The sequence below is a fragment of the Schistocerca piceifrons genome, chromosome 4 (genome assembly GCF_021461385.2).
Source record: "Schistocerca piceifrons isolate TAMUIC-IGC-003096 chromosome 4, iqSchPice1.1, whole genome shotgun sequence".
NCBI classification, from domain to species: Eukaryota; Metazoa; Arthropoda; class Insecta; order Orthoptera; family Acrididae; genus Schistocerca; species Schistocerca piceifrons.
Genome location: NC_060141.1, coordinates 251873095 through 251900805, shown reverse-complemented (window position 1 = coordinate 251900805; position 27711 = coordinate 251873095). Strand labels below are relative to the sequence as shown.

Sequence of the window (27711 nt, the reverse complement as noted above, 5' to 3'; positions counted from 1 at the left end):
GTCGTAAGGTCAGTATTGCCTCACGTGTTCCAGTATTTCTACGGAATCCAAACTGATCTCCCCCGAGGTCGGCTTCTACTAGTTTTTCCATTCGTCTGTAAAGAATTCGTGTTAGTACTTTGCAGCTGAGGCTTATTAAACTGATTGTTCGGTAATTTTCACATCTGTCAACACCTGCTTTCTTTGGGATTGGAATTATTATATTCTTCTTGAAGTCTGAGGGTATTTCGCCTGTTTCATACATCTTGCTCACCAGATGGTAGAGTTTTGTCAGGACTGGCTCTCCCAAGGCCGTCAGTAGTTCCAATGGAATGTTGTCTACTCCGGGGGCCTTGTTTCGACTCAGGTCCTTCAGTGCTCTGTCAAACTCTTCACTCAGTATCGTATCTCCCATTTCATCTTCATCTACATCCTCTTCCATTTCCATTATATTGTCCTCAAGTGCATCGCCCTTGTATAGACCCTCTATATACTTCTTCCACCTTTCTGCTTTCCCTTCTTTGCTTAGAACTGGGTTTCCATCTGAGCTCTTGATGTTCATACATGTGGTTCTCTTATCTCCAAAGGTCTCTTTAATTTTCCTGTAGGCAGTATCTATCTTACCCCTAGTGAGATAAGCCTCTACATCCTTACATTTGTCCTCTAGCCATCCCTGCTTAGCCATTTTGCACTTCCTGTCGATCTCATTTTTGAGACGTTTGTATTCCTTTTTGCCTGCTTCATTTACTGCATTTTTATATTTTCTCCTTTCATCAATTAAATTCAATATTTCTTCTGTTACCCAAGGATTTCTACTAACCCTCTTCTTTTTACCTACTTGATCGTCTGCTGCCCTCACTACTTCATCCCTCAGAGCTACCCATTCTTCTTCTACTGTATTTCTTTCCCCCATTCCTATCAATTGTTCCCTTATGCTCTCCCTGAAACTCTGTACAACCTCTGGTTCTTTCAGTTTATCAAGGTCCCATCTCCTTAAATTCCCACCTTTTTGCAGTTTCTTCAGTTTTAATCTACAGGTCATAACCAATAGATTGTGGTCAGAGTCCACATCTGCCCCTGGAAACGTCTTACAATTTAAAACCTGGTTCCTAAATCTCTGTCTTACCATTATATAATCTATCTGATACCTTTTAGTATCTCCAGGGTTCTTCCATGTATACAACCTTCTATCATGATTCTTAAACCAAGTGTTAGCTATGATTAAGTTGTGCTCTGTGCAAAATTCTATCAGGCGGCTTCCTCTTTCATTTCTTAGCCCCAATCCATATTCACCTACTACGTTTCCTTCTCTCCCTTTTCCTACACTCGAATTCCAGTCACCCATGACTATTAAATTTTCGTCTCCCTTCACTATCTGAATAATTTCTTTTATTTCATCATACATTTTTTCAATTTCTTCGTCATCTGCAGAGCTAGTTGGCATATAAACTTGTACTACTGTAGTAGGTGTGGGCTTCGTATCTATCTTGGCCACAATAATGCGTTCACTATGCTGTTTGTAGTAGCTTACCCGCATTCCTATTTTCCTATTCATTATTAAACCTACTCCTGCATTACCCCTATTGGACTTTGTGTTTATAACCCTGTAGTCACCTGACCAGAAGTCTTGTTCCTCCTGCCGCCGAACTTCACTAATTCCCACTATATCTAACTTTAACCTATCCATTTCCCTTTTTAAATTTTCTAACCTACCTGCCCGATTAAGGGATCTGACATTCCACGCTCCGATCCATAGAACGCCAGTTTTCTTTCTCCTGATAACGACATCCTCTTGAGTAGTCCCCGCCCGGAGATCCGAATGGGGGACTATTTTACCTCCGGAATATTTTACCCAAGAGGACGCCATCATCATTTAATCATACAGTAAAGCTGCATGCCCTCGGGAAAAATTACGGCCGTAGTTTCCCCTTGCTTTCAGCCGTTCGCAGTACCAGCACAGCAAAGCCGTTTTGGTTATTGTTACAAGGCCAGATCAGTCAATCATCCAGACTGTTGCCCTTGCAACTACTGAAAAGGCTGCTGCCCCTCTTCAGGAACCACACGTTTGTCTGGCCTCTCAACAGATACCCCTCCGTTGTGGTTGTACCTATGGTGCGGCTATCTGTATCGCTGAGACACGCAAGCCTCCCCACCAACGGCAAGGTCCATGGTTCAAGGGGGGGGGGGGTCTATACATATACTTTTTGTTATATATTTTTCAGCCTTTATTTGTCGTTGTGATAGTATTCAGTACCAATAGTAGTCTAACGCAGCTCTTCATGCTAATCGATCTTGTGCAAGTTTCTTCCTTCCCGTATAAATAATGCAATCTAAACCAATTTGACCCAGGGTACTGTAGTCAGCCTGATTACAATATTCAACCCTTGGTCTCCTCCTCAGTTTTTACCTTCGTACTTACAACCATTACCAAACCAACGATTCCCTGATGCCTAACAATGTGCCCTATAAACCGAAATTTTCCTTTAGGCAAATTGCATTACAAATTTTTTTCTCCAAAATTGGATTCAGAACCTTCATTCTTTATCCCATATATTAATTTAATCTTTAGTATTCTTCTGTAGTACCACATTTAAAAACTTCCATTCTCGTCTGAACTGTTTATGGTTCATGCTTCACTTCTCTAAAAGGTTACACTCCAAATTAATACTTTCAGAAAAGACTTCCTAGCATTTGAATTTCTATTCGATGTTAACCAAGTTCTCTTTTTTTTTTCTTTTTTTAGGTGATGCGTTTCCCGCTACTGTCAGTCTGCATTTTATTTCTCCCCTTGTTCGGCCGTCGTCAGTAGCTTTCCTGCCGAAATAGAAACTCTCATCTCTCACCTCTGAAGTCCCATTCCCTAAGCTAGTAACTCTCTCGGTGACTCCTGGTTTCATTTGATTACATTTCATTATATTTATTTTACTTCTCTTGATATTCACTTTATAACATTTTTTCAGGACACTATAGTCCGTTCAGCTGCTCTTCCAAGACTTTTGCTGTATCTGTGAGACTAAATACGATGTCTTAGACGAACCTGAGGGTTTTAATTTTTTTTACCCCTGAACTTTAATTCCCTTTTCAAATCTCTCCTTCCTTTCCACCATAAATTGATCAACGCATAAACTCAATACTATGGGGCTGGTTACAGCCCTGTCCTACTACCTACTCAATTATTACTTCCTTCTCGGGCCTCCAACTCGTATGACTACGGTACGGTTCCTGAACAAGTTATCAACAACTTTTCGCTCTCCATATTTTATCTCTTCACATTGAGAATTTGAAACAGTGCTTTCCAGTCAAAATTTTCAAAAACTTTCTCTACAAGTTGCAGATGCCATTAACGTAGCTTTGCCTCTCTTCAACCTATTTCTAAGATAAGTCATAAGGTCAGTATTGCCGTACATTTTGTTCTTTGTCCGAAACTAAAACTGATCTTCCCAGAGCTTGGCTTCTACCAGTTTTCCCGTTGTGCTAAACTTTTTAGTTGTTACAATTGTTCTTTGGGGTACACAGTTTTCGATCTGGTTTCCTTTGCACAACACTGTGTTGTTAACATTTGTATTCTAACGACCTCGCCGCTGTGAGCTACAATTCGAATCAACACCGGAGAGAGGTGCTCAGATGGAGAGTGTTGTAATGTATGTAGCGCGGGGTGGTCTAACGGCGCGCCAGCAGGCGTGATGAGTCCGCCTTCACTAGGCTAATGAGGCGACAGCGCCGAGAGCTCTCGGCTGTCGCCAGGTGGCTCCGCCGTCGCTACTGCTAGCCGCCCGTAGCCGCGCCAGGAGAGCGTAGTACGTACTACAGTGTTTCACATACGTTACACGAATGCATGGTATCTGTTCTTTCGGGCATGTCCGAAAGAGAAGACACCACGCATTCATATAATTGATTCGCCTCGATGGGTAATGAATCTGCCACCTTCTGTGTGGATACACTGTTGCGTTCGGCCTCCTGTGGGAATCTCAAAGTAGAGAACATGGAGAACACGGAGGGGGACTGTGGATAGTTGGCGCTAGTTGGGAGTATGAGTCGGCTGGGAGGCGTGCCGACAAAGTCGGCACAACTGCGACCAACAACGTGTCCGGCTGGTGCAATGGTTCACGCAACTGAATAGTAAACAGGAGATCCCGGGTTCGAATCCCAGTCTGGCACACTTTTTCATTCGTTGCTACTGATTCCACATTAGGTTCCGATGAAGCTGACATCAATAGTTTCTTCCCTTTCCTTTCCTTTTCTTTCTCTACACCCCCAATCTCCACCTTCAATTTACATAATACTTTTCACATAGGGATAGAACAGCGTAGTCAGCATCACTTATACTGATTGACATGCAAAGAAACCATTACTTTGCAATTTCTTTTAATCACGCTGTATCGTTTGGTTGACGTGATGACGTAACGGAAATACTCAATAAACTACAGTGGCAGATGAAACTTCCTGGCCAGTATCTCGACTCCTACCTTCCAAACTTTACAGAAGCTCTCCTGCGAACCTTGCAGAAGTAAAGCTGTGAGAACGGGGCGTGAGTCGTGCTTGGGTAGCTCAGTTGGTAGAGCAGTTGCCCGCGAAAGGCAAAGGTCCCGAGTTCGAGTCTCGGTCCGGCACACAGTTTTAATCTGCCAGGAAATTTCATATCAGCGCACATTCCGCTGCAGAGTGAAAATCTCATTCTACAGTGGCAGACGCTATAAGAGATTCGTTGTTCGTCACTGAGATGTTTACTAATGAAATTTCGAGAGCGCACATATAGTCTATATTCCGGTCACCACCACTCGCATACTTTTTCTTTAAAATCTTTTTTTTCATATCAACATACATTTGATACGTGCATTTTCTTCAACGAAGTGCATTAAATCTGCACAGCGTAATGCAGTGGCAAATGAGCTGTTGGAACAAATTTAGTTTCGCTACAACGCCAATCATAATCGACATCGCAGCAATTGCCAAGAGCAAGTTAAATAACTAACCTAAATATTCAAAAGATTTACAAGTACAGTATTTTCGAGACAACTTTTAATAGTTTGTCTTATTGATGTTAACGTTCAGAAATAGGTAAGCCTTACGATCCAAAACAATTGACATGCCTGTATTGGCCGGCGTGTCTGTGGCGATTGAGTAGGAACGGGAAGCACCCGCTAGAGGAGAGCAGCTCGCAAGCCACACTTTGCCAGATCTGACCTACCGTCTAAAATCTTCATCGAACATACATGTATTTTCTTTAAGTTCCAAATAATGTAAGGCAAATTTTAGTGACATGGCGTTAGCTGTAATGCATTAACAAATTAATGAAGCCTATCTATAGTATTACTTAACCTTGTGGTATGAAAGCAGAGCTTATAAAAATCTCATGTCCCGCGTCCATCTATAGTACCCAAGGTAGAGTGCAAGTGATCCACAGTAACACCGACACTGCGCCCATCTGATTCGGTGAAGAAAACAACATCCACATACCCTCCAGCCGCTGCCAGTGAACATCATGCACCCTTTTCTTGAGATACCGCATATAGTGACATGACCATTCACGTAACAGAAAATATGGTTGAGCTGACCAGGTAACTAGCGTCAAATAAAAGTTTTCTCTGACGACATTGACTCAAAAACACGACATATTGGAGCAATCTCCAGCGAAATTCCATATTTGCAACAATGTCTGGTTTAGTTAGTTTACTTTTTTGCATGTTCCATTGATCACATTCGCAATAAGTAACTATATTGTAAGGCGTGTCAGTAAGTGCACAAATAAGATGCATGTGACGAAATCTTCGGGGATCTTCCACCCAGGTGATGTACTGAAATTTCACGACGTTTCGATGAGTGCCCCTCTCGCCACTTCGTTGTAAGATGATGAGGGTGACATTCATCGAAACATCATGAAATTTAGGCGCAGACATCTTTATGGAAAACGCCAAATGATTTCGTCAGCAGCTTACGCCTGGAAATTTAACATTCACAAGATGCATCTTAACATGAACCTTTTCTGAGTAGTTTACTCGCGGCAGACAATCTTACCTAGTAATGAGCGTAATGGGCAGGAGTACGACGAATGTAGTGTGTGGACATTACGTCGGGAATGTGGGTTTCACGGGGAGCGTTCAAGGGATAAATTCCTACAGTCGCACTATTCTCTGTGCCCTTCGTGGCTCAGATGGATAGAGCGTCTGCCATGTAAGCAGGAGATCCCGGTTTCGGGGCACACATTTTCAACTGTCCCCGTTGATGTATATCAACGCCTGTCGACAACTTAGGGTCTAGATTTAATTATAATTTCATTCTAAGAGAGCTGCATAGTCACCATTAAACACTAATTTCCTCCTCCTCCTCCACCTCTAGTGCATGAGTGTGCCCCGAACCTCTGTCAGGTTTTCTGCCATCTTTGACAAGGCCGTTGGCGGAACGAAGAGGAGTTCTTTGACCGGAAATCTTCGGCCGCCAATGCTGCTGATTTTTATTCAAGATTTAAGCAGTGGATGAGTTTTAACCCAGGACCTATGACGTTTTGATTAGTAGTCTAAGAAGCTACCCTAGACCACACGTTATAAAAGTGTCGTAGTTACTTACACTAAAACTTACCTATAACTCATAAGTATAAACTAGAATGAACATTCAATTGATGTGGTCGTTGCAGGATGGAATATCTCAGAGTGTCACTTATATAACACATGAAGGTGAGAATTTACACTTCTAAAAGCGTCGTCGCGTCCTCAAAAAAGCAAAACGTTAACAATAACGTGACTGGTAGCAGTTTAACAACTGATGATAGCCTAAGTAGGGAGAATGTGAAATGTAGAATGGCACCAGGAAGCAAAGTATTTCTGAAAAAGAGCAATTTGTTAACACCTAATATTAGTTTAGGTTCAGAATGGCTCTAAGCACTATGGGACTTAACATCTGAGGTCATCCGTCCCCTAGACCTAGAACTACTTAAACCTAAGGACATCACACACAACCATGCCCGAGGCAGAATTCGAACCTGCGACCGTAGCAGCAGCGCGGTTCCAGACTGAAGCGTCTAGAACCGGTCGGCCACACCGACCGGCTATCAGTTTAAGTGCTAACAAGTCTTTCCTGAAGGAATTTCTTTGAAGTGTAATCTTATACGAAACTGAGACGTGGACGACAAGCAGTTCAGACAAGAAGAGAAGAGAAACTTTTAAACAGTGGTGCTGTAGAAGAATACTGAAGATTAGGTCAGTATATTACGTAACTAATGAGGAGATACTGGAGGGAATTCTGTAGAAAATATATGTACGGCACAACTTGACTAAAAGGAGGGATAGGTTAATAGGACACTTTGGGAGACATAAAGAAATTGTCAATTTGTTTTTGGACCCCAAGTACAAATATAAAGATATTAAACTGGTCGCCTCGTTGATCGTTTTCCAGGATTACACCTTTGTATTGGCTTTAACACAGTCGTTCTCACTTCCGTACATCCAGAAACAAAAATAGAGAATCGTGCTTCTTAATAACACGTTACAATCATCTGTTCTAAACTGTTGCATACCTTACACGCAACATTCTTGTCGAAGGCACATGGCGACAGACCGCATCTCTTTGAGAAATGTGTAGAAACCTACATTGCCAGCCCACTCAGTTGCCGAGGACGTAGATACTTATTGGTGTGAAGGATGATGCTCCGAAAACCGATAATTTTCCACAGAAAATGGGCTACTTGACACAATCATTACGATCAGGACGTTTGGCTCTAACCTACGGAGTGGAAATAACGCAAAACGTATGACGGTTCGCAAACTGTTGGACGGGTTCGGCGTAGCATCTATCAATCACTCAGTTGAGAGATCATAACTCCGGATAGAATAAAAAAAACTGCTTCTAACGTGACGACAATAAACAGATGATGTCTATGGCTATGAGACGAAGTGATACTCGGTCGTATGGACGAAGCTTTGCTCATGTCACTCAGTGGATTTGGATGACGGAAGTGCTTTTTATAGTAGACTTGAGTTTCGTTAGCGTGGATTCGACGAGGAATGTGTGAACATTGATATATCATGTGAGTCGTAAATGGTAACTGAAGTGAACTAAAAGTAAACGTGGCCTCGTCAGACTGGTTCATGCTACCCCTTACCAAGTGCAAAAGGAACTAGATGTACGTGTAGGTCCTACGGCGTAGAGATACGTCAATATTTGTACTGCACAAACTACTGTGCGGTGTATGCTTTAGCAGAATTATTTTCCCCCTTCTTACTCCATCCGCAGCTGTATGCGGGAAGAAGAAGTGTCGGTCATAGCGCTGCAACGGTTTGTTTGACCGGTTAGAACTCCCCTGCTGAAGACCGAGACGCTAGTGGCCGGTCTCGGATGAGACTGAAGTCCGGAATCAGACACGTGAAGAACCGAGCATGGCCAGTCTTTGCTGACGCGTCGCTGCCCCAGCCGCACAGCATACATCCAATTCCATCTCCCTTCCTCTCTCTCTCTCTCTCTCTCTCTCTCTCTCTCTCTCTCTCTCTCTAAAATGCAACGTTCCCAGTAGCGCTTTCGCCACACAGTTAACTGCATACAGCACGTAGAAAATAATATTGCAGTGCAACCGCCAAAAAGGTAAAACTCATTTCCAAGCAGAAGATTTATTCTGATTATCATTAAAAAGAAATAAGGTACACATTAAACAGATACTGTCCCTGAAATGTATGGCACTACTATATTCATAAAGAAAACATACGAAGACACTATATATTTGCAGCTCTATATTTCCACACTTTTTACTTGTTCGAAACAGAAGAAGATTTATAGTTACCTACTCTTGATCAACAGTAGATCACTGATGCGTTCTGGAACTGGCTGCAATGATTTACTAGTAAAACATGCTAGCTTCACTGTACAATCGTTTACTTCGTGCGGTTGTTGCTAACGTGCGACTGCAGCCTGCCTTGGTAGGTCCTTTTTATTTTCGCTCCACCACTTTAAGATACCATCATCGCCGGAGTACGTTAAAATACAGATATCTATTTCATCTGCTGCGGTGGATTTCTAACTCTTTCAGTCCTTGAAACGATCTCTTTATTCAGATGGCGATGATATTGCAGTTGCAAGCTCTGTGTTTAAAAGAGAGAGAGAGAGAGAGAGAGAGAGAGAGAGAGAGAGAGAGAAATAACACGGAACTGATGTGAAAAACATGAAAGAGAACGTTAATGAATTATTATACGAATTATGTATACTTCCGTTTAGCTATAAGATACTATGCACCAACTAAACACAAACGAATCAATTTTAAAATGTCGGCTCAACCATCTACCGCAGTGTAACAAACACTACAATACATGCGAGTCGAATGTTAAGCCTTCATCTTCAGAATTATTGTACGAAAACCCTCTACGAGCGACCAATAAAAAACATAAACAAGAGCAATAGAAATAATATAATAACAGAAACACTTCCCTTGCAGCCGTGTCTTTTTAAGTTGTACATCCGTAAGAGCGTCAACTGATAAAACAGATTAAAATGGAATGGCTTATGCTTTACATATATATTGGTAGCATCACTGCCCATGTATCTTTCTGAAAGCCATACGCCACAGAAAAGCACTGATGTAATACGTGTGAGTTCTCTGTGAATGTAAACATGAAATCAAAGTGATACCGAAGAAACAAAGATGATGCATATCCATGGCGGATAATCCATAAATTCAGATTCCATCATGAATCAGAAATCTAACACGGTATACCGTGAGGTCACTAAATAATTATAGATATTACAAAGGATCTACAAAGCTTCTGAAAAAGTTATTTCTGTGTCCTGTAAGCTGTTCATTTAATTTATTATGATTTCTCATGCTATGTATCGTAATTTCTAATCGTCCTTATAGATCCAGTTTCTTGCCAATATTTTCTATATGAATACCCAACATTGCGTGGACAGTTTCGCGAATATACATGGCTGCTGCTGACGTCTCGAAATTATTAAGGCAAAAAGCATCCCTGTATTTTTTTGTACCTTAACTTAATGGACTTACCATTTTGGACAATATAGTCAGCTTTACAGGCGTCACACTGAATTTTGTAGATACCGCCTCTCTCGTATTTATCGACTTCATGTTGTAAACTGCTCCTTAGTTTAAATCAAGCAGCTTATTATTGATCTCAAACACGGCACCGACTGAAAAAGATTACCGAGGTAGGTGACTGCGAATCTCTTACTATTCCGCGCGGCACTCTCCTTAATTCACGTGGGCTGTTTCTTGCGTAGCAATTTATTAAATGTTTTCGTGATAACCGTTGGCTCTGGTTAGCTGCTTTATGATGTTCAGCTCAGTCATGCTTATTCGTTGGGGCGCTAAATTCTCTAGCTATTACACATCGGAAGACAAAGTTTTTGGCTCTTCGGTTGACAAGAGTTACTGTGCATTAAAATATCTGTTGTCGGTTTCCTGAATACTTGGAATGCATGTCTGCCATGTTGCTTCATAATATTTAAACTGAGAAATTGTAGTTTACTATTTTTTTCACGTTCTACAGTGAATTCAGTTTTATCGTGTGGGTCATTACGTTTACTTATAATTTCGGTAACTTCTTTTTCCCCGCCATCGATCACAAGAAGCGTATCGTCTACGTAGCACTTGTGTATAAAATCTTATCCACGGTGTGTTCCAGGAGATGATTGATGAACAGTCTGCTATGGTTCCAGATATACCGGAGACCGTAGCCAGACCGTCTTTTTGCATGCAAAATTAAATGTTAAAAGAATAATCATTATTTATAAGAATGAACTCTCGATGATAAATGAATTCGACAATTTCTTGCTGAGATAGCTTTTACGCCTGTGACATGTTTGTTTTTATGACTTCTAGCTCCTCATACGTCTGAGGGATACAGGTTTCAGGAAGGTACACGGACTTCGCAGGCATAGGGCTGTTCTGTTGACACGGCCGGTGCTTATGTGCAACACACGCCATTCCATTTTAATCGATAGTAACAGTTGTCGATGATATGGATATACATCTTAAGGAGGCACGGCCGCGAGGGAAGTAGCTACTTTCATTTAATATTTTCATTACTCTTGTTTACCTTTTATGTTGTTTGCTCTTAGAGGTTTTGTTATACAGTAATTCTGAAAATGAAGCCGTGATTTTTTTATATTTTTTTTATTTGACCTGACATTTTAACACTGATTTTTACAACCACGACCTCATATCAATAATGGATAAAACCAAATATACAAAAACTATTACTTTAATGATTGCTTGTTTTGTCTACATAAACTTGGGCACATTTGTTTCACACTGCAAAGAATTCCCTGCTTTTCATTTATGTCAAGAATATTGACATCATAGAAACACGACCAGGGGAACGTATCAATTTTATGTTTAGAAGTAATTACAACCATCTCACACAGGAAAGTTGGGGTTCGATTTTCAACCCCTTGAAGTTCCTGTTAAAAAAAATACATATATGTCAGAACCCATAAATTACTTTACATAAATACAAATCTGTCCTTTCATCGTATCATAATGAAGCCTTACTTGACGTTGCAGTAATTGACACTGTGTACATTGGGAAACCAAAGAAGAACTAACAGGATTCCATGTTCTTTTTCACCTTCTCATTCATCTGTAGCATCTTTAAATCGTTTCAGAAAACCCCCAGCTCTTCCTGCAAGCTCATTATCATATCCCTGCAATCTGTAAGTGGAGTTCTTTCCCGCCAGAAAAAGAGCAAATTCGTAATACTGAGTTTGTAAGGACTTTGGCACAGTGTACAAGCTGTTCCATTACGTGCTGACCTCTTGTTTTAAAGATGAGCGCAGAGCATCCATCTTCATGTACTGTAAAATGCATTTTGCAGTATTTATTGTTGCTGCGATGTTCATGGCAGGATTTAACAAGAAACTTTCTTCATGGAAAGTGTGGCTAAGTGCTTTACAATGGGCAGGCAAGAGTAGAATTCCGTGAATTTTCAAATCTTTTATTGTACTGGAATTCAGACCGAGGAAAAAAACAATTACGCAATATGTATAGCGAAATTTTCCAATCAGCTATCCGCCTTCTGCTTATTTTACAGTATTTACTCCCACCTTCTTAATATTCGGGGAATTAGTTGTAAATAAACATTATAAACATGAGGACAGTCTGTATTTACGTAATGTTCTGTAAGCGTCAAATAATGCACCTGATCTTGCTAATAATTGACATTTCAATTATCGCAGTACTTCTTTTATTCAGTATTCCCGTAATAAAAGAAGGATTTGAGCTGCTTCGGATCGCATCAATCCGTTCTCTGATATGTCTACTTACAGTGGATGGATGCGGAATTACATCTAAGACGCTTACTTCACCATAATGTGCACTTAGATCGGCTTATTCTAGGTTTAGTTCCTTGAAACCTTCACCTGAAATAGCATCAAAAGGTCTCATATATTTAGCACACACTGCGACACACATTGTTGATCTATTATTTTTTGTTACTACCGGTATCCCTGAAGGAGCTGTTTCTTTGTGGGATTTCTTACAGCCGTGATTCTTTAAATAAATAGTTCCCGATTGGAAACGCAATAATGTACAGCAGTTTATGTACGACACGTACCTAGCAGACTTGGTGGTTTCGTCTTCATCCAACACAAACTTATTCCAGACAGCCCTTTTTGAACTCTCCCGTTTCTTTAATGTGTACACATTGATTTCAATCTCACATTTTACTACACTTGCTACATAACCACAGACACACCACGAATGAGAGGTCTGGGTTGGCTGTAGCAGCGAACGTTTCACGTCTTTGGAGTCAAACATTACCTAGGATTCGATCATGGCTTTAAAAGTAGTGCTTGCAGCCTATACAGTTGGGCTGTCCTCATAATATGTCGCATTTTTTGTTCGCTGTCGGTGTCTCAGCGCACGGCCAAATTTCTCTATTTTTACCTACGTGGCCAAGACTTGGCATATGATATGGAGAATATAACATGTTTCTTGGCTCGTATTAGAACAGCGTCACTCCGAATTTTGAGAGTAGCGGTTTCTGTGACGAATTACGCCTTTTTCCATCTCCCTTTGGAACTTGTTATTTCTGTGATGCCTTCGCTCTGACTACAGATAACGCGGATCTACCGCAGGACACATTGAATAGTTTATTAAACATAGTCGTTTCTGCTTACCGCTGTCAAAACATAATTTCAGGCAACTAGAAACATTCCACATATCTGTTTATGGTTCACAAAGAGTATGTGTTCTATATAAAATACCAGAAACAGTGAGTGAGAGCTGCTTACAAATCACGCAGGCGTAAATATAGGCACTACTATAAAATTCAAGCTAGTACGAATGGTGTCCATGTCATACAATACACAAGTAGACGTAAAACCGAACAAAAACAGTCATGCTGAAATATTTGCTCATGTTCGTATGGTCCCACTTGACAATTGCATAATAAATATTGCAGCTGAGCACTACGATGACAACAATACCGTGCCATAATATTTACTATAATATAAAAATATAAAATACTGGTAGTTATGTCACGTCAGACCACAAGGCTAAATGCACATGTGATTTTAAGGTTACCATCAGAGACAATTTTTTTTTTTAAATTTGTACCACCAGTTTATCGCTAGTAACATACGCTTATCAGGGCTCTCTTTTTACATTGTTATTTCATTTGCTTTTAAATACAAACGTATATTTTTTAACATTGAAGTGGCGTAATGTTCAAATCACTGCTCCGCCTTCTTGCATACAGGAGAAATTATCTCTACCTTTGTTATGTTTTTACTGTTGCCGTGATTCTTTCTTTGAAGTTGTCTCCGAAGTGTGGCTATGCCACATTTGCAATCCAACTGTCAAACTGCACCATACGTAGTTTTGTTTGGTTTTATATTTCGTTCTGAACTGTATGTTGCTGACACCGATTGTATTCGCTTGTAAGTTGGGATAGAAAGCGTGTTTATACGTGTGTGCACTTTTGCATTTGTGATTTGTAAGTATCACTATTCCTTAGTTTCTTGTATTTTATATAGAACATACACACTTTATAGCGAATCGCTGTATATAACGGTAATTTAGCATGCTTCGAGGTGCCTGAAGGTAACTAATGTTCGAAATATCAGTCTCAGTAAGTAATAAGTAAAATACAGAAACGAACATGTTTCATAATTACACAAAGGCTGTGTACCCAGCCCACATAATACTACACAGAAAACATATTCCTAAGAAATAAAGAACGTGCCGAGTTTGGTAGCAGAAGAAAGTGTGTCGACATTTGATTCCGAAACAAGTAATTTAGTAACTAGCAAGAACTATTAGCCACTTACCGACAGATTATGAGACCGCTAATTTGTAAGTAACTGCTGAAAGAACTCAAGCGTTCTTAAGAATTAAATACCAGGCAAAAGTCAACGTCTTCAACCGCCAAGGGAAATACTTCCGAGTCCAACTATTGAACAGAACTAATACCCTTCCCGATTTTCCGAAGGATTGCACATCGTTTTCGAAAAGACAGTTTATGGTTTTCGTCAAAGACATTTACCTAGCGTGACAGCACAGTGGTTAAGACAGTGGGCCTGAATTCCGGAGTAACGGAATTCAAATCCCAGTCTAGGCGTCCAGAATTAGGTTTAGTGTATTTTCCGTACATAGCTTGAGCAAACGTCAAATGTAGCACTTGTCCAAGTGCACTAACTGGGTGCAATGATGACAGACCATCTGGACAAGTTGATAATGTCTCAGTTTGGTTGAAGCGCTCAGCTCTTTGTGCACAGGGGCAGCAATATTTACCTATTTTCGACCAAAAAGTAAATACGACATCAGCTTTAAGAACATTTGCGTGCTGTAAAAGAATTTCATTCATAGTCAACAGGAAAAAAATTCTATGATTTCATTATGAGCCTATCTCTCTGTCTCAGTTTCTAAGGCGCAATAAAAAGGAAAAAATACGTTAACAGCGCTGAATGAATGATAATAGCTGTCTAACGTTGTTTCCGATTAATGTAAATATACGGCCATTCATTAATAATTTAGAGAAAAATATAAATATCTGATACCTGCGAGCATTAAGTCACAATTATTTTTTAATTACTAACTTTTACCTTACAAAATTTGAGTTATGTTCTTTTAAACAAATTCACGTGTGTGTTCACTGAAACTAGCTTCACGTTGAGTTAATTATGGGCTCTTGCCGATTTTACACGCAGTGGTACGTACCATATTTGACAGGTACAGATGTCAGAAAAGCTACGAAAATTAACCTCAGGGCGTTATACGTCACAAAACCCCGTCGCAATTATACAATGAGAAAAAGTGATATAAATGTGTTACAAAGAAGTAAATTTTAACAATCCAAAGACACAAGACAAAACGTTAAAAACCAGGCAAGTTCACACTGGTGAGACTAGGACGCAAGTTTTGGATTTTAACTGCCATAAAGTACTTTAACACCTCAACTTCAATCATAGTTTTGTTCTTATTATAATGCAGTGAAACTAGTGAGCTCTTTTACGGAGTTAATTATTTACATCCAAAAGGCTCGGCCCATTTTCTCGGTTTAACGCATTGTGGAAGGTTGCATTGCACGGTACATGTTGGCTGTATAGTGTCGGTGCTTGAAGCTATTTGCAGAGCTGTAAGAAATGTGGAATGAATATCGAATAGTTTTGTAAACGCTGTATTCTTTATGTGGTCTATAAAACTCTTGGCATACACAAAAACTTTTAGACCAATCCGGACAGAAGTTCACATCCCGCCCATGTTATACATGACAGCGATACTCTATCGACACATTTAACTGATGTTCAGGTCGAAGTTTTTGTCTGACAGGATCTTGAAGTAGAACAGTCGTCTGTCGACAAGATAGCATCTGCAGCCTCACAACTATTATTACACAGGCTGTGATTCCAGATCCTTCGTGTACCTGCGAAACAAAGTAGTAGCACATCGCAGAAATCACACTATATTACGTCTTGTACGCACAAACATTATGTATGGATTTTAACCTATTTATGGCGAAAAATTCATAGCACTGAGTGCCATTACAGACTGGGCTCGAGTCATAACCACTATTTTGCCGACATTTCCCTGTCAGTTGAGGCATCTAGGAACACAACACTGATTTATCACTGCCCGTTGGCCAAACACTGGACTCATATTGTTCAAATGTGTGTGAAATCTTATGGGAATTAACTGCTAAGGTCATCAGTCCCTAAGCTTACACACTACATAACCTAAATTATCCTAAGGACACACCCATGCCCGAGGGAGGACTCGAACCTCCGCCGGGACTCAATATTCTGGAAGACGACGCTTCAAATAACCTTTCAACCTTCGAAATTTAAATTTTCCATCGTTTACCTAAAACGCCTTAAAGGGCACAGCCGATTTCCTTTCCGTTCTCTCCCGAATGGGATGATCACATAGACTCACTCACAGGTAAAGCAGGTGGTAGGCAGACTACCTCTATTGTTCGATGGAACGTTAAACCCTAATATTCCCTTCTTCTTGTCGTAGTTGTCAGATATGTAGGATTAGCAGGCGTATCTGAGTCAAATCTTGGCTTAAAGGAGAGAGGTAGTGACACCCAAGGACGGGAGGGGGAATTAACCGTTGAAATACTGAACTGGGCATAGTGGTATTCGTATGAAGTCAGGTACAGAAAAACGAGAGGCTTATTAGTACTGTCGTTAGGAGTAATGATCCGACTGCTCTTAAATCGGAGTGCAGCCTGCTACCACGACGCCACCTCACTCGGTGCCTAACGGTAAAGTTTGCCTGCCTGCCTGGAACACGCGTCGAGAAGTGCTTGACGGAAGACGGGAGTAGGGGACTTCCCCAGAGACCGAGAAGCCACCACGCCCACTCAGGCTGAGTGCACGGGCTTTGTGCACGCTGGACTGCGCTCACCAAGGGGAACAGTCAGTCACTCGGTCTGGCTGCGAGACCACTGCTCAGCAAAAATAGCGTCCTTGTATCAAGCCACGAATCAGCGAAACGTCAACGTAGATTAACTATCTGGTTAGGAAGTAAGAGTGCCCGCTCTCCCGCAAGGAAAATGGTACGAAATCCAACACCGTACCTGTTCTTTATATTATTGCTACAATTACTGGTGTCTGTTATATGGACGGCTCTCTACAAGCAATTCTAATGTTTAATGTCACGTAGAATACAAATGAGGGCATCGAATAAAAATAAAAAGGAGAGGAGAGAGACAGCATTGGCTTGGATTTGACACGGAATGGGAAGTAAATCAGCCATCACTTTTCCAACAGTCATCTCGGCTTGCGCCTTAAATGATGCATGCGCCTTAAATGATGCAGACAGAATAAGAAAAAAGGTATAATTTTGCTTGTCGGATTGGGTTACGAAATCTGCTCCTTGAGCTTTAGGTATCCAGCGCCTTACAATATACACCGCGCCGAAGCGTCTGCTCAAAATAATAATCATTAGAGATAATGCAACGGCAACACACAGGATTAGCTTTCGGAAGCAGACTGTTACAGGCCCCATAAGCGCCTATAAAAATAAAAAGGAAAAAAAAACTGCAGTCAACCTATATTTAGCAGTGTCTTGTAACAGGTTATTAAGTTCTTCAGTCACAACCTAAATTTATGCTCGCTTCCGACAGTGTTCATTTTGTGTGCCTAAGCAACATACTCTTTGATGTGTTGATCCTATTAGAATCCCAAACAGACTCAACGAATACTTTTCCCAAGCATGGAACTTCTGCATGTATATCTCCGTGTTATTCGCCCCTAACACACATATATTTCATATCCCGCTGCTGTCCATTTAAACTGCAAAACTACGATAGTTCTTAGCACATTTATTAAACACAACACCCTTCATACTCAAGTTACACGGTACCATGTAACGGCCTATGGAAAACGAACGCCTATCGATGCTATGCGATGCAATATTGAGGGCCTGGGCTGGGGTGCTCAACTTTCTATGTAATTAGCAGCTGTCTACATTTCTTCTTGTATGAATGACCAATGGATTGAAGATACCCGTTTCCTAAAACATCGTGTCCTGCTGCGTGAAGAAGTCCGTAAATTCCTGTTGCACATCCCCATCCGAAAGGGTGATAATCTGATAGCAGGAGATCAGGACTATAGGGCGGGTACTCAAGTGTCTTCCTCCTGAGTTGGTGTAACTTCTGCGTTATATTTGCGGTATGGGTACTCGCGTTATCATGAAGCAGCAGCACTCAGCACGATTTTGCAACTGCGGTTTCCGACGACACACTGCTCCACGCACATCTTTCATTCTCCGATGGATACATATCGATGTTTTTCCTTCGGTAGCCAAGGAAAGAATAACAGCACATTGGTCCTGTTTCGATGCATTTGTTAATACAGTCGCCATAGCTCACGCGCCCGTATTTACCGTATACACGCCGGAAAGACATAAATGCCAAACTAATCCCTTGCCTACTTGTCAGTGCTTATGTACCCGCATCGGAGTGGCGCTACGTTGCATATACGCTGCAGCAACACCCTCAAGCGGCAACTGTTTGATCGTCCCTTATAAAAAGTGCATATCCAGAAACACAACAATGAATTATAACAAGGTAGTGAAACCTCGTCTCGAAGCAAGCGAATGCCTAGCAATGAACAAAAAACAGGACGCAGGAGAGTATTTCAACAAAAGAGTTATTAGCAAAATTTTAGATCGAATAAGAAGCACACAAGCACGTAATTTTAAAAGTAGTGATGAAATATGTCAGAACGTTGTTGTTGTTGACAACGACAACGACGACGACGACGACGACGACAGTGTGAGTGGCTCAAACGACCTCCTGTAAGTCTTTGGACTGGACGCCACTTTGGCGACTTGTGTATTCGTAACCAACCCCGATAATCCTACCTAGGGAAAGCGACTAAAATTTTAACGTTTGTTTCCGAACTACGTGTCGTTCCCGGTATAGCTAGGTTGAAGACCAACTGCAAAATTACATTGCCCAGCCGGGACCCAATCCTGTACCTTTCGGTTTAACGGTACACCGTCGTGCCCGACTGTCAAGTCATATAATAAATAACACAATGAAAGACAGTAGACTAATAAAACAGATCTTCAAGTATATCAGGAAATGAAATTGACCTTTTTTTGTCATCAGCCTTCTGACTGGTTTGATGCGGCCTGGCACGAATTCCTCCCCTGTGCCAACCTCTTCAACTGAGAGTAGCACTTGCTACCCTCGTCCTCAATAATTTGCTGGATGTATTCCAATCTCGCCGCGCGGTCTAAGACGCTGCAGTCACGGACTGTGCGGCTGGTTCCGGCGGAGGTTCGAGTCCTCCCTCGGGCATCGATGTGTGTGTGTTTGTCATTAGGATAATTTAGGTTAATTAGTGTGTAAGCTTAAGGACTGATGACCTTAGCAGTTAAATCCCATAAGATTTCACACACATTTGAACATTTTTTTATTCCAATCTCTGTCTTCTTCTACAGTTTTTGCCCTCTACAGCTCCCCCTAGTACCATGGAAGCCATTCCCTGATGTCTTAACAGATGTCCTATCATCCTGTCCCTTCTCCTTATCAGTGTTTTCCAAATATTCCTTTCCTCTCCGATTCTGCGCAGAGCCTCCTCATTCCTTACCTTATCAGCCCACCAAATCTCAACATTCGTCTGTAGCATCACATCTCAAATTCTTCGATTCTCTTCTGTTTCGATTTTCCATGAGTCCATGTTTCACTGCCAAACAATGCAGTGCTCCAAACGTACACTCTCAGAAATTTCTTCCTCAAATTAAGGCCTATGTTTGCTACTAACAGACTTCTCTTGGCCAGGAATGTCCTTTTTGCCATTGCTAGACTGCTTTTCATGTCCTCCTTGCTCCGTCCGTACTTCGTTATTTTGCTGCCTTCGTGACCATCAATCCTAATGTTAAGTTTCTCGCTGTTCTCATTTCTGCTACTTCTCATTACTTTCGTCTTTCTTCGGTTTACTCTCAGTCCATATTCTGTACTCATTAGACTGTTCATTCCATTCATAAAATCATGTAACTCTTCTTCACTTTCACTTAGGATAGCAACGTCACGAGCGAATTTTATCATTTATATCCTTTCATTTTGAATTTAAATTCCTCTCCTGAATCTTTCTTTTATTTCCATTATTGCTTCTTCGATGTACAGGTTTAACAGTAGAGGCGAAAGACTACATCAATGTCTTGCACCCTTTTTAATCCGAGCTCTTCGTTCTTGGTCGTCCACTCTTATTATTCCCTCTTGGCTCTTGTACGTGCTGCATATTACTCGTCTAATCCTATAGCTTAACCCTCTTCTTCTTCTTCTTCTTCTTCTATCACATCAGACAAATCTTTCCCCACATAGAGGCCTTCAATGTACTTTTTCCGCCTATCTGCTCTCTCCTCTGAATTTAGCAGTGGAATTCGCGTTGCACTCCTAATCTTACCACCCTTGCTTTTAACGTCACCCAAGGTTGTTTAGACTGTCGTTCCGACTCTTCACATTTTTTATGAAGTTATTTCTTCTTAGATTCCCTGCACTTCCTATTTATTTCATTGCTCAGCGACATGTATTTCTCTATTCCCGAGTTCCCCGGAACATTTTTGTATTTCCTCCTTTCATCGATCAACTGAATTATTTCTTCTGTTACCCATGGTCTCTTCGCAGCTACCTTCCTTGGAACTTACGTTTTTCTTTCCAACTTCTGTGATTGCCTTTATTAGAGATGGCAATCCTTTTCAAATGTACTGCCTACTGAGCTATACCTTATCGCTATATCTATAGCCTCAGTGAACGTCTAGCATATCTCGTCATTCCTTAGTACTTCCGTATCCCACTTCTTTGCGTTTAAATTCTTCCTGACTAATCTCTTAAACTTCAGCCTACTCTTCATCACTACTACAATGTGATCATAATCTATATCTGTTCCTGGGTAAGCCTCACAATCCAGTATCTAATTTCAGAATCTCTGTCAGACCATGATGTAATCTACCTGAAATCTTCCCGTATCACCCAGCCTTTTCCAAATATACCTCCTCCTCTTGTGATTCCCGAACAGAGTATTCGCTAATCGTAGGTGAAATTTATGACAACTCAATTAGTCTTTCTCCTCTCTTGTTCCTTGCCCCAAGCCCATATTCTCCTGTAATTTAACCATACGGAACTGATTAGTTAAAAAAGATTCACATCAATAAAGGAGAAATAGCAAAAATAAATGCCTTCACGACTAAAGTGCAAATAAATTCGAAAATTAGTAGGCTGAAGATGTAAGAGAACAGGTGTCGAGTCGTCTCAGAGAAAAAAGGGTGAAAATATAGAAAAATATTGGAAGAAGTGAAGGATAACAATTTGTCCATTATATTTGGACTGTTGAGCTCCGTGGCCGTGGATAATGATATTTAATTGTAAAAATACAGCAACCAGCCACTTTTAAAAACGCATTAAAAAGTGGCTGGTTGCTGTATTTTTACAATTAAATAGAAGTGAAGGATTTGAAAGTGCCATTTATCTCTGGATGACCATAAGACACGGAAATAAACTCGTGCTGCTTTATTCTTACCTCATGAAGCATTAAGCGGTAAGATTATTATAAGCATCGTTTGCACAAAACCATAGCTTTAAAGTTACCACAATTGTAGGGAAGATTACGGTTTAACATCCAATCGATAGAGATGTCATTGGAGAAGAAAGAAATGCTTGGATTGGAGAACAAAATCGGCTGTCCTCTTGCTAAGAAAACATATCCGTGTGGTTGAATGAGGATCCGAACCACCGGCCTCACTCATACGATTCCTGTGTCTCCCGTTGGCTCTGCGTCATCTCACTCGCTTTCAGAGTGGATACGAGAAAGGTAGAGGTCAGCTCCCTTAGCAACTAAGAGTACGGAGGCATGCTGGAAGGCAATGCCTCCGAATTTTTTCTCGGTATCGCTTGATGTATTTATTACATATGTCACGCGTATTACACAGTCAGTCGACTTCCAGCTTCGCAGGCGGCAGGTGCAACCTTCTGCTGCAAGAGCGCTCCGAAGTGTAGCATTTAATACGACGGTGTGTGGCGTTACTATCTCGGTGCATGAGAAACAGTGTGAGGTAATCGAGTTTCTAACCGCAGAAAATAAGCCACACATGGAGCACCTTCTCGTTCAGCTTGACAAAGGCAGACCACACACGAGCGCTGCGACATGTGCAACAATCCAATGCCTTGGGATAACTGTCGTCAGTCATCCTCCATATAGTCCCGACTTCGCCTCCGATTTTTATTTGTTTCCAAAACTTAAAGAACTCCTTCGACGATTTCACTTTGGCAGTAATGAAACCGTGTAAACACAGGAGAGGTTGTGGCTCCGTCAACAAAGTCAAAAATTTTATGACGCATCAGATTACGAATCTTCCCTAGGACGCCACTCAAGGCCGGAAACAAAGGATGAGCCGAGAAATAATTAATGCATATGAAGTCAGGTGACAGGTTTCGGGACTTTCTGATGAGGACCCAACCGCTGCGGTATCCATAAGTTACGTATCAGTTCTATTTCGTAATGTCTAAAGATTTAACCGGGAATTAAAGTATCTAGAGGCGAAAAAAAAACTTTATCGTAATAACTCCCTCCATTAAGAGGAACTGAAATCTGTAAACATATTTCGGCTGCCTTCATTTGTTTAATGTAGCCACGGCCGTTATAAAGATTCAAGTTTAAACGGAGCATTTTTTTTTTGTCTGTAGGCGCACACGTATACATACAACACCGCTGTTACAACGGCCGAGGTTGCGCCAGGCAAGGAAACCTCTGGTGCAAAAAGAAAGCGGCCAGCTCTATGGTCTAGCAAGCATCATGTAGCTTCCTGACCGCCTATCAAGTTGGCACAAGAATTTTTTCAGCCGTAGGCACACTAGTGTGAGGTGCCGGCCAGCTAACAAATTCCCTGAGCATCGCCGCTCCGGGCCATTCTGCAACTTGTCCTGGGGTGGACCACCAGCTACCGTCTCGGCCGCAACTGCGTCTTGGCTATAGGCACGCTCCGCCATGCTGCAGTACAATTCAGCTGTTAGTTACTTCGAACACAATGTAGTAATGACGCTCGGATTCGATCGTCGTTTCGACAGTTTGGCGATCGTGAGTATTTCGCGACACTACGGGAGAGCAGGAGCGCCAGCCATACCGTAAGGTTCACCCCCTTATTGTTAGCTAAATCCAGATCTCGTGGTTCAGTATTCTCTCTTAGAAGTGTTTCATTAAAGTTACGTAGTTATGGGTCAATGCTCTTTCTACGAGGGTTGGAACTTTAATACTGGCAACTATTTATTTACAGCTCGTACAAAATACACTCCTGGAAATGGAAAAAAGAACACATTGACACCGGTGTGTCAGACCCACCATACTTGCTCCGGACACTGCGAGAGGGCTGTACAAGCAATGATCACACGCACGGCACAGCGGACACACCAGGAACCGCGGTGTTGGCCGTCGAATGGCGCTAGCTGCGCAGCATTTGTGCACCGCCGCCGTCAGTGTCAGCCAGTTTGCCGTGGCATACGGAGCTCCATCGCAGTCTTTAACACTGGTAGCATGCCGCGACAGCGTGGACGTGAACCATATGTGCAGTTGACGGACTTTGAGCGAGGGCGTATAGTGGGCATGCGGGAGGCCGGGTGGACGTACCGCCGAATTGCTCAACACGTGGGGCGTGAGGTCTCCACAGTACATCGATGTTGTCGCCAGTGGTCGGCGGAAGGTGCACGTGCCCGTCGACCTGGGACCGGACCGCAGCGACGCACGGATGCACGCCAAGACCATAGGACCCTACGCAGTGCCGTAGGGGACCGCACCGCCACTTCCCAGCAAATTAGGGACACTGTTGCTCCTGGGGTATCGGCGAGGACCATTCGCAACCGTCTCCATGAAGCTGGGCTACGGTCCCGCACACCGTTAGGCCGTCTTCCGCTCACGCCCCAACATCGTGCAGCCCGCCTCCAGTGGTGTCGCGACAGGCGTGAATGGAGGGACGGATGGAGATGTGTCGTCTTCAGCGATGAGAGTCGCTTCTGCCTTGGTGCCAATGATGGTCGTATGCGTGTTTGGCGCCGTGCAGGTGAGCGCCACAATCAGGACTGCATATGACCGAGGCACACAGGGCCAACACCCGGCATCATGGTGTGGGGAGCGATCTCCTACACTGGCCGTACACCACTGGTGATCGTCGAGGGGACACTGAATAGTGCACAGTACATCCAAACCGTCATCGAACCCATCGTTCTACCATTCCTAGACCGGCAAGGGAACTTGCCGTTCCAACAGGACAATGCACGTCCGCATGTATCCCGTGCCACCCAACGTGCTCTAGAAGGTGTAAGTCAACTACCCTGGCCAGCAAGATCTCCGGATCTGACCCCCATTGAGCATGTTTGGGACTGGATGAAGCGTCGTCTCACGCGGTCTGCACGTCCAGCACGAACGCTGGTCCAACTGAGGCGCCAGGTGGAAATGGCATGGCAAGCCGTTCCACAGGACTACATCCAGCACTCTACGATCGTCTCCATGGGAGAATAGCAGCCTGCATTGCTGCGAAAGGTGGATATACACTGTACTAGTGCCGACATTGTGCATGCTCTGTTGCCTGTGTCTATGTGCCTGTGGTTCTGTCAGTGTGATCATGTGATGTATCTGACCCCAGGAATGTGTCAATAAAGTTTCCCCTTCCTGGGACAATGAATTCACGGTGTTCTTAATTCAATTTCCAGGTGTGTAGATACGTGTTTCAAAGTTTTACTGACCTTTAGAGTAGTCACCAGCGTTGTGTATAACCCGTTGTCAGCGATGTGGAAGTTATAGGATACTCTTAGCAGTGGCAGTTGTGCTTATAGTTCGAGCGGAGCGGTGTATTGCCCGACGAATTTGTAGCATTTCTGAAGCGAATGTCGTGAAGTGTTTCTTTCAGTATAGAAATCGAGTTGAACTCACGAGGGCTGAAGTCAGGGGAGTGCAGTGGGCGGTATAGCACTTATCAGCCCCATCAGTCCAACAAATCAGTTACAGCTTGCACTGTACGTGCTTGAGCACTGTTCTACAAAATAATGGTCAGATCCTGAAGAAAGCGTCATCACTTCTGTCTCTAAGCTGGTCGTAGGTTGTGTTCCAAAAATGAACAGCACAGAGACAGAAGTGATGACACTTTCTGCAGGACCTGACCATCATTTTGCAGGACAATGCTCAAGCACGTACAGCGCAAGCTGTTATGATTTGTCTGACTGATATGGCTGCTATGTGCTATACCACCTACTGCACTCCCATGACTTCAGCCCTCGTGAGTTCAACTCGATTTCTAAACTGAAGGAAACACTTCACGGCATTCGCTTCAGAACTGCTACAAATTCGTCGGGCAATACACCGCGCCGCTCGAACTGTCAACACAACTGGCACTGCTAAGAGTATCCTACGACTTCCACATCGCCGGCAACGGGTTATACACAATGCTGGCGACTACTCTGAAGGTCAGTAAAACTTTGAAACACGTATCTATTTTGTACGAGCTGTAAATAAATAGTTGTCACTATTAAAGTGGCAACCCTCGCATAAGTCGTTCTGTGAATGTTCTATGACACAGGGGGCTGACTTCTGTTAAGAGTACCTCGTTCTGCACTGATTTCAGAATATATCTTTATTTATAAATATATTATTTATTAGTGCTGCCATTACTACCACCTTTCCCCAGTGATCATTCACATCATGGCTCCCTACAAGTAAGGTAGTAGTCCATGCCTTCTCCACGATTTGAAACTGGGTAGAATATTAATATGTTATTCCGACGATCAATCAATATTTATCTCGCCTGCTAGCTGGGGCAAGTTGTTTTCTTCTCGGCTACCAGGATACGAGAATTGTGGCAGTCAGTTTAAGTATGGCAGCGCAATTTTACAGTCACGGATCAACAAAGTGATCTCTCGTTGGGAGAAATCCGTTCGTCATCAGGATGCCTATGCTGAAAAATAAATATATGAAGAATAAAGATAGAGAATGTTAATACATTTGATTTATTTGAAAAGCTTTAAGTGTTTTCACATAAATTCTGAGGCATTACTTTCCACCATGCCCTCGTAATCATTAAAATTCAGAGTTAAATTTTGACACTGTATCGTTTAGAAAATCCCCTTACAACAGCCGTTAAGCTAAGAGCGTAGATATAAAAGCTGTGTAACAATCAAAACATCCGTCTGCTAGTGGACTAGTATACCGTTTTTTCGCCCTTCTTCACAAACTCTGAGTTTGCACAATCATTATTGACGACCTGGTTTCGAGCACTTGCATCTAATTTTAGCCGTTTTGATTGTAGTATACCAACAGACTGCAACCAATTCACGCTTTTGAACATTCTGTAATTAAATTAGTCGTTTTGAGGCTAAACGTTTACTTTGATATTCATGAACGGTCACAATATTGAAACAACTATTAAACTGACAGTCCAATACAAATTACAGGTAGTACTGAAATAGCGAATAACTCAATCGCTTTTAGGTCATTGTTTGATCCGCAAATAAAAACGCAGTAATCTTTCCGCTTTATGCATCTTGTTGGCTTGCTTTTGCTATGCGGAAAGGGCCAAGTGACCTCAATACATTTATTAATATACTATCTACTATTGTCGTTTCCATATGAGAGGATATTACCGAGATCAAAAGATAACTGAGAATAAATCTCAAAGGTATATAAAAATTCAAATAGCTTATCGAATACGACTGGTAATACGCAAAGTTATAATGAAAGCATTTTTCCTTTATAAACACACATCTACATGTATACATTCAATCCGAAAGCTACTTAACAGTGCATGGCTCCGTACCAATATCGGGTTCTTTCTCTTTGTTGTAGGCTTTACACATTTTCCATGGATTACACCAAGAGGAAATTTTGTCCAAGTCTCTATGCGCTTACTTAAAATTTTCCAAAAACAATATTTTCTTGTAGACAACAGCATTTGCGAATATGGACAATCATCATCTCTATAACGGAATGACCACACTGAAAATTTGGACCAGACCAGAATTCTAACCCGACTGTCCCATTTACAGCGAGCGGTCATCTTACCATTAGGGTATCCGATTATGACTTACGACCAGACCTAAACTTGCATATATCGTCAACCAAGTGTCCAGAAACTGCATTCGTACTTTCGTTATGTATATTCCTGTACAGGGGAGAAATTTTAATTCGAAGTCGATAAATACGATAGTGCAGTGCCTGTGTCTTTGAGAATTACGATGCAAAGTTTCTTCTGACATGCATGCTGTTGTGAAATACATGAAATGCACTCGCATTTGCGAATATGGACAACCATCAGCTATATAATGGAATGACGACAATGAAAATTTGTTGCGGACAAGGGCTCTAACCCAGATTTCCCTATTATCACGAGCGGTTAGTTTCTATAGTATATTCATCATCTAGCGAAACGTAGTGGGTTACATTAGTCATATACTCATCGAGCCATCCACATGTTTGAAGAGCTAATTCGCACTAACGTTCCTCAAATAGATATCGACGATGTGGCACGGTGTCTAAGGCTTTCTGCTTATCTAGAAGTTGGACAGTATAGGATGTTGGAGTATTCCTGTTCATTTGTACCTATTATGTGCAATAGGCAATGTATGAATAAAGCAAGCTGTGTTTCAGATGAGTGGATTTTCCTGATCTTTTCTAACTCTTCGACTGAAGCTAGTTCCCCCTCCACCAAAGGAGCTAATTACACAGCATTTTCGTGTGAAATAAAACCGGAATTCCGGCAGGGGCTGATGCCTTGTTGGCTTTAAGTAGTCTTACCTGTTTTCA

At 41.9% G+C, this 27711-nt stretch overlaps 1 protein-coding gene and 1 non-coding gene across 3 annotated transcripts in view; one reads left to right on the top strand and one right to left on the bottom strand.

Annotated features, from left to right (window-relative positions):
* The window catches only part of LOC124795534 (glycosyltransferase 25 family member), an 869126-nt gene that overhangs the window by 607152 nt on the left and 234263 nt on the right, over positions 1-27711 (bottom strand). The window lies entirely within an intron of this gene.
* Trnas-cga lies at positions 4516-4590 on the top strand. Its single transcript has one exon. It is a non-coding gene; the product is annotated as a tRNA-Ser (tRNA).